This window comes from Heterocephalus glaber, unplaced genomic scaffold (assembly GCF_053883595.1).
Source record: "Heterocephalus glaber isolate CG9 unplaced genomic scaffold, H.glaber_assembly_v1.0 deba00001523, whole genome shotgun sequence".
NCBI classification, from domain to species: domain Eukaryota; kingdom Metazoa; phylum Chordata; class Mammalia; order Rodentia; family Bathyergidae; genus Heterocephalus; species Heterocephalus glaber.
Window position 1 is genome coordinate 3,355,977 of NW_028258327.1, and position 8,020 is coordinate 3,363,996.

Below are 8,020 nucleotides of genomic sequence, written 5' to 3' on the forward strand. Positions count from 1 at the left end.
TCCCCACGTTTGGAAGATTATGTATGTTTAAGAAAAATAGATATATTCTGCCAACTCTGCCTCAATATCAGATCTCTGAGTAAATATTATTTCACTGAATTTTCCTGATAGAAACTCAGGCTTCTTTATCATCAAATATTTGTTTTTATAGTATCATTATTAAGAATAAAAAGTAATTGAATAAAAACTATAGTCCAGTGGATCAGGTGCTAGGCATTATTCAAAAGTAACACCAGTCAAACATAAAAAGCTAATGAAATATAATATAGAAAATGATGAAAATAGATTTAGGAGGAGAGGAACAAGGAAGCATGAGCCCAAAGCGGGGCGGGGAATTAAAAACTCAAAAGAGCTGGTCTAGAATTGCTAACGCATTGTTAGCCGGAAAGGTAGCCAGACTCGTGTTAACCTGCTGTAGTTCCTACCCCATTCAACCCTGAGCTGTGAAAGTCCAAGAACCTCAGACTTCATACTCTTGACAGGTCTGGAAAGGTGATGGATCTGTTGCAAATAGTATGTGGTCTTTTGATCACAAGTTGGAGACAATTTATGGAGCTCTGTCAGACTTATGGTCAATCGCAAATTTTTCTGCAAAGGACGCAGAAGACATTGAAGCATTCAATAAAAATAAAATGAATTGCAATTAATTTAAATTTGCAAGTCTCCAGTGAGCAGGTGCAGTAAATGAGGCAGAGAGATGAATGAACCGTGTTTTTAATATTTCAGCCAGAAATGTGTGAAGAATTTATTTACATTTGTACATGCATTTCTGTGTTGGCAGAGAAGACTGGCCTACAAACTTTGACAATTATTAAAGCTTAGAACTTCAGGAGATGTTAGCAATGTATCACACAGAAACCAGCAAAGCTTCAAAGGAGCTGTTATAGGAATTACAAAGAACAAGCAAATAGCTGCAGTGATTTCCAAGCACAACCATAAATAACTGTTTTTTGACTTGATAGACAAATCAAGATAGACCACAGAGCTGTTTTGATGACTGTTAGTGGACAGGCTACATTGATTTTATTACCTGAGTTTGCATCAAGAATACAGTCCGGGCCTGGGGATTTAGCTCAGTGGCACTGCACTTGCCTCACAAGTGCAAGGTCCTGAGTTCAAACCCTCGTACCAGAAAAAAAAAAAAAAAGAATAAAGTCTGTAAAAGAAAGATGGACGGTCAACTCCCTAACTACAAATGTGAAAGCACTTGAGATTTTCTTTGATAAAGTAGATTATCCAAGAAAAATTGGGTCCTGAAGGATAACTGTATATATTTAAAAAACCCTCCAAATATAAAATAAACACTTGCAATATCCTTAGAAAACTCATGAATCTGAACTGTTCAAAAATCTATATAAACAGAAACCTTAGGCCAAAGCAAGTAAAAGATTCAGCCAAAGCTGTTTTTCTGTTTTCATTTTTTTGTTGCTTTGTTTTGGCACACAGGTTATGACATATAAGCATATTTATTTGATAAAGACTCTCTGATCCAACTTTTTTTTTTTTTGGTTGATGAACTCTTGACAAAGCATATTCCATTTAATAAAGACTTCCTTAGCTGCTTTAATTTAACCTTAACTTAAAGTAACTAAAATTTTTCACATCAACCTCAAATATTCAGATATTCCTACTTTGAAGCTAAAAGCTAACCCTTGATATAAGGTAAGCAGAGTACTTTAGAAATAATCCTACCTACAGCCTCTATAAATGTCTTGGAGAATTTTAAAGAAATACTTAAAATAGACCCGACAGCTCCCTGTCAGTTATTTTTGGTCTGGCTGGTATTCTAAGGTACTGGATGCCTCTTTCTTTGTCCTCTTTTAAGGCTGGCAATTCTGAGTGTATCTTTTCCTGTTTCCTCTATTTTAAACCACATTTTAAGAACTATCTTGAATTCTCAGTTAATTTTTTTTTCATCTTGTCAAACATAGGCCTATATTTTATTCAATGAGACCAATAATGAAAGTGAGAGGATTAAGATCTGTTCCACAGTGGATTGTCATCCTCAATAGAATAACATGTTTCTGAAGATTAAATTTTAGATTCTTTCAGAAAAGTTCACCCCATTGTACTCGTTGGTAAGGAAGATAATAGGGAACATATGAAAAAAAGGATGGAGAAAATGCAGAATGAAAAGTATGATGTGAATATCTAATTTAAAATCTGGGAATATTAATTTGAGAAACAGAGGATCTGTTAGTTACAATAGCCAAAGAACAAAAGGATGTTCTGTCAAAGTAGAAAAAGATTCCTCTTTACACTTCCAGATTGTAATTTATTGTTGCCTTCCAGAAAAAAGTGGTGATTCCCCAATTACTAGAAGTGTTCCATGGGAGAGCTGTAATCTGAAGGGTGATTCAGATTACAAAATATTCCTTTGAATTTCTGAATTAAAATATTAGTTTATTTTTTATCTGCCTTTAATATTTTTCAAATTTACCTCTACCTTCTTCAAATTAAAAGAAAAATGTCTCCTTATGAGTCAGCTCTGAAATTCAAAGGACTAAATTCAAAGTCCTCTTTAGTTTGAATAATTTAGAGCTCTCTTTCTCTCCTACACTCTCCAACCTCATTTCCTAATATGTGTACGAAATAAAACCATTTACAAAAAATATTTTTTAGATGTTAGGTGTTCTGTCATGAAATAATGTTTCAAAATATTATGCTAAAATTAAATAGGCTTGGATAATATAAGTTTTGAAGTTAAAGAATGTAGGATGCTAATGTAAACTAGATATTGTAAGAGTAAAATGTGAAATGATTAATTATACTATTGTGCCTAGTATCAAAACATTTTTTAGTATCTTGTAGAAGTTCTAAGTATTCTTTTTTTGGTTTGTTTGTTTTTTGGTACTGGGGATTGAACTCGGGTTCTTGCGCTTGCGAGGCAGGCGGCGGAACCACTGAGCTAAATCCCCGGCCCAGTTCTAAGTATTCTACAAGAACACTTAAGAAAAAATCTTTTTTTTTACAATAGAAATATATTGTCCACTGGTTTATTTTTCCAAGTGCTCAACCGGTTATTTACAAATAAGTTGATCTCCAATGATGTGTATTAAAATGGCAAGTCTATCAACTGTTTGAAATCTAAACAAAAACAAATTTTATTAAGGCACATTTGATCTGTGAGTTGAAAACAAACATTCTGGTGTAATGACAGATTCATTTTTGTCCCCATAACACATGAGCACCAAAACTGTCCAAGAACACTGAATATTTTAGTAAAACAGGAATGTGAAAATTAAGGAGGGGAAAGGTATTTTCAAAAGGAAATCTTTGGAGATTGGTGTACTGCAAGTAAAACATACTAACCACACTCTTGGTACACATAAATACTAGTAACAGGTACTCGGCAATGCCAGCGCTCTAAACCAAGAATATTAAATAAATTAAAGGTAGTTCAGATACAAAGGATAAAAAAACAGCAACTAAAGCATGAAGTAACTATCTCCACCAACTCAGCACAGACAGGATGGAGGAAGCAAAACCAACGGTGTTTCTCCCAATGTTTTCATGAAGGTGTTTTCCTTTGTGTAGCTTGCATACATTAGGATTATTACAATAACTTCTTTGCCATTCTAAATATTAATATTTACCCTCTAAAGAGAAGGGTCAGGAAAAGAAGGAGAAGCCCACCCCTTCTTGGAATTCACACCAGGTCCATTTGGGCCAAAGAAACTGCAGGAAGAGCCACCACTGAGCCTGCTGTGGTTTCCTCCAGCCCTAGCTCACAGGGACCTACTTGACCTTGACCCGTAGAGTGGGGTTTAGGGGAAAGAATCAGAGGACGATGATATAACTCTTATCATATTTCCTTTTTTACAAGTGGAACACAAATTGGCTTTTTAAAGAAAAAGCTGTTGTTAAAACCAAACCAAACCAAAGGTAGAATCTGCAAGGCTAAAGGGCACAAAAGAGCATTTACCAGAGTTACAGTGTTTCCATCACAATGATGCTTCATAGGAATGCTGTTTATGTTTTCTGCATAGGACTGCAGAGAAGGAGTATGGAAAAAATGTAAAAAACATAAAAGTTTTGTTTGTAAGGTACGTTTCAAGTCAGGCTTTAACAGATCTGCTACATAACGTTCAGCAAGAAGATGTGTTCAAAGGCAAACATTGATCACATTTTTTGCTCAAAAAGCTCAATCTTAAAGGAGTCTTATGTAAGAAAACCACTTGGAAAATATATCCTTGTATGGACTTCAAAAACTGATCATACAAAAAATTTTTGGAAAATAAATTAGATAATTAAAAATGTCTTTTTCAGCAGAGCTGGACATCAGGCTGTCCTCATGCAGCCATTATTATTGTTGCTTTTACTGTAACCTGGATTGTTTTTTGCTAGCCACATTTCAGCCAACTGCTGTGTAGACCCATACGTTGATGCTTTGGAACCCAAGCACATTTTGTACTGTTTGGGGTCTAGATCGGGGTCACAGAACACCGGGTGATGGACGTGGACTACTCCCACTTCTTGGCTCCTGAACATCTTCAAACCTGCCTGGACAGCCTTGTTGAAGGGGTCCACGTCCTCTAGCCCCCAGCCCTGGATGGAAACATCAAAGCCACCCACGCGGACAAGGTCTCCTTTATAAATACAAGTGATGCCAAACCCATAGTTTCTCCAGAAGCCAGTTTTCTGAGTAAAGGCAAAATGGTTGTCACTGGGAACTTTCCCGCTATAAACAATCTTTGGATCATACTGGCTAAAGATGATGGGGAAATATATTTGTTGGCCCAGAACTGTATTTGCTCAACACCGTTGCAGGAATTCCATAGTAAACACCAGGTCAACATCACAGAAGAAGAGTAGAGACTCATTATTAAACTGAGAAGATCCTACTTCAAGGGCCAGAGCTCTTGAAAACTCTCCAGACACAGGCAAAATCTGCATGTCTGCTTTTGGATACTTGACACGGTAATCTTTCATCAGTTCAACTTGCTTGACCTTGTCAGGGTTGGACTAAGAATTGAAAAGTAGAACGACTAGCTTGACATTCTGATTGGGAATGAGACATGTCTTCTCAAGTTTCCCCATAAATCTCACAAACATGTCAAAACGTCCAGACAAAGGAATCAGGATATTTATCTTATCTTTGGGCTCTTTGCGCTCATTCTTGGACCCGGGGAGCTGGAAGGGAACAAGCTTCTTCAGGGAATTGGAGAGGAAGGACAGGGAGCCTGAGTCCTGATTGATCCTGTCGGCCAGCTCCTGGGCGTCCAGCTCCTCGTGTTCCCTGAGCTGGATCTTGCTGAAGGTCTGCTGCAGGTATGCGTGCCTCCTCATGGGCACCGTCATCTTCTTTCCGTTGTGCTTCTTGTACAGGAGCAGCAGGTCCAGGATGTACTCCGGCCCGTATAGGGGGTTCACATGCCGGTAGCCGTACTGGATCTCCTTGAAGTCTATGATGCGCCCTCGGGTCTTGGCATTGGCATTGATCATCTGCATGACGATGTCGTCCAAGGCTTCCCTCTGGACAGAGTCCATTCCTCTCCGGGTGTGTGTGTGTGTGCGTGTGTGTGTGTGTGTGTGTGTGTGTGTGTGTGTGTGTGTGTGTGCTGGCCGTCGGCAGCTGAATACAAGTACTTTCTAGTCAGAAACTCCCACTCCAGAATCTCCTCCCACTGGCAGGCCTGAAAGCGTATAAAGGAAGGGGGGATGCCCAACTGGAGGTCTTCCTTATGGATCTCTAAGCTGCTGTATTTGCTCATCAGGACGATTTCTAGGTGGAGCTGGATTGTGCGATGCCTCAGCTCCGCTATTTTGCGACTGAGGATGTAGCTGTGCAGTCTGTATTGGTAGGGAGGGTTTTTGTTTTGATGTAATGTGATAGCTCGGTGAATTTTACTGTTGTGGAGATCTCTAATATACCCCTTCTTGTTCTGTTCATAATTCTCATAAAAAAGCTGCTGCATCTCGTAAGACCAGACACACTGCACACCCGCAAACCTCCGGACACGTCTTCCCACTTCCACGTCCTCGTGGGTGGTGTACATCTCCTGGAGACACTTGCCAAGATCACTCCAGGGCCCCCCATGCAGAAGTTCTCACCGGGCTCAAGGGCCAGTTTCCCCATTTCTTCTGTAGTGCCCAGTCCTGTCTGCCCAAGAAAGAGGGGCTCACTGCTATTCAAACTCCTCAGGAAACTCTCCAGATGATCTCCTTTGATGTAAACATCATCATCTGCTCTCATAAACCATTCATACGTATCCAAGTAGTGGTTATGCATGTACTTGAGCATCATAAAAGACTTCTTCTAGGGCGGGTAGGAGTCATCCACGCCCCGTAGTGGCACTATTGGAACTGGTATAGATTTATCTGAACCCTCACTATAGAAGAACTCAACTTTCCCAGGAATTGTCTTGGACCACGTTGTATGTGCGGCCACGGGGCGGATCTGCAGGTATTTCTGGGCGGTCATGACTCCCACGAAGATAAAGTTCCTGTCGCTCTGGCCGCCATCCGGGCCCGAACCCCGCAGGCCTGGGAAGCCGCAGCCTGCGCCGAGCTGCATTCCTCCAGGCCGGCGTGGCGCCGCGGGCTCGCTCGCTTCAGTTCGGAAGCTCGGGGCAGGACGAGGCGCGAGGCCAGCACGAAGCCCAGCAAGAGCCCCAGCAGCACGCTGAGCCAGGCGCGCCCCTCGTTCGCCGGGCCGCCGCCGCAGGCTCCGCGCCTCAGCCAGTCCTAGTGCCGCAAGGCCCGGCCTAGGAAGCGCCGTGGCCGCCGCGGGCCCGCCGGGCCAATCGTGGCCCCTGAGCCGCCCGCAGGCCCCGCGCCGCCGCTTTGTTCCCAACGCCCGCCCCGCCGCAGCGGCCTGCGCCTTTAAGAGGGGACCAAGCCCGGCGAAGGCAGTGGCAGCTGAGCCCGGCCTCGTCATCTTCGTGGCCGGCGCCGCCGCTGCAGTTGCACATCCTCCGGCTTAGCTCCCCATTGCAACAGGGCAAGAAAAAATCTTTAATAAACACTTTTATCCTATGGTAATTATTACATAAATGATTTTGTTATTAATTATGTATTATCTTACAGTATCGTATTTCTCACTTTCGCGTTGCTGAGACAAAATACCTGACACTTTCAGCCCGGTGTGATAGCGCATACCTGTAATCTAAGAATTGGGGAGGCAGAGGCAGGAGGATCTCCTGGAGTTCAAGGCCAGCCTGGGATACATAATGAATTTCAGGCCAGTCTGAGCTACACAGTGAGACGCTGTCTCAGAAAAACAAAAACAAACAAATAAACAAATAAAACCCCCCAAACCAAAAACAAAACCTGACAATTTAAAGGAAGAAAGATTTATTTCATATTTTCAGAGGGAAAACATTTCATGGTTAGCTGCTCCAAGGAAGAAATACCATGGTGGGAGGGAAGGGCAGTAGAAAGCTCTTCAGCCCTTGGCAACCTAGAAGTAGAGAGAGATAAGGGAAGAGCTGGGAACAAGAACACACCTTCTGTAGTCCCAGTGATGCACTTCCCTCCACTAGGCATCATCTTGCAGGTATGAATGCATCAGTGGACTAACTCATGGATGAGTTTAGTGCCCCCATGATCCAATAACTGTCATAAAGCTCCACCTCTCAATATATGATACTATGGAAGGGATATTTTAGATCTAAAGTATAATAACTATTCAATAACTAATATGATACCATGTATGTATGGCTTGTGTCTAGATGTCCTGCTAAAGCCTCATGTGGCCATAGGTGGGGTTTTCAGAGGTAGCTGGATCTATAATGTGTGACATTGGCATTGATTTATGGTGCATTCCTAGGATTAAGGGAACTAGGACTAAGGGTGTGAGTTCCACCCACCCTTAAGATAAGGATAAAATATAAGGGACAGAAGGAGGCTTGCTGCTTGTTGCTTGCTTTTCCTGCTGTCTTTTGCCTGCCATGAACTGTTTCTCCTTTGCGATGCCCCTCTGCCATTCCACCCTGTTAGAGCCAGCCAACTATGGACTGAAACTTCTACAAACTGAGAAACTACAAACTATAAACCTTTCCTCCTTTAACTTTGAATG

General features: G+C 41.6%; 1 pseudogene; it reads right to left on the reverse strand.

Moving 5' to 3' along the window:
* Positions 1-4,281: 4,281 nt before the first annotated feature.
* Positions 4,282-6,914, reverse strand: LOC101726600 (chondroitin sulfate synthase 1 pseudogene; annotated as a pseudogene).
* Between the last annotated feature and the right edge of the window lie 1,106 nt (positions 6,915-8,020).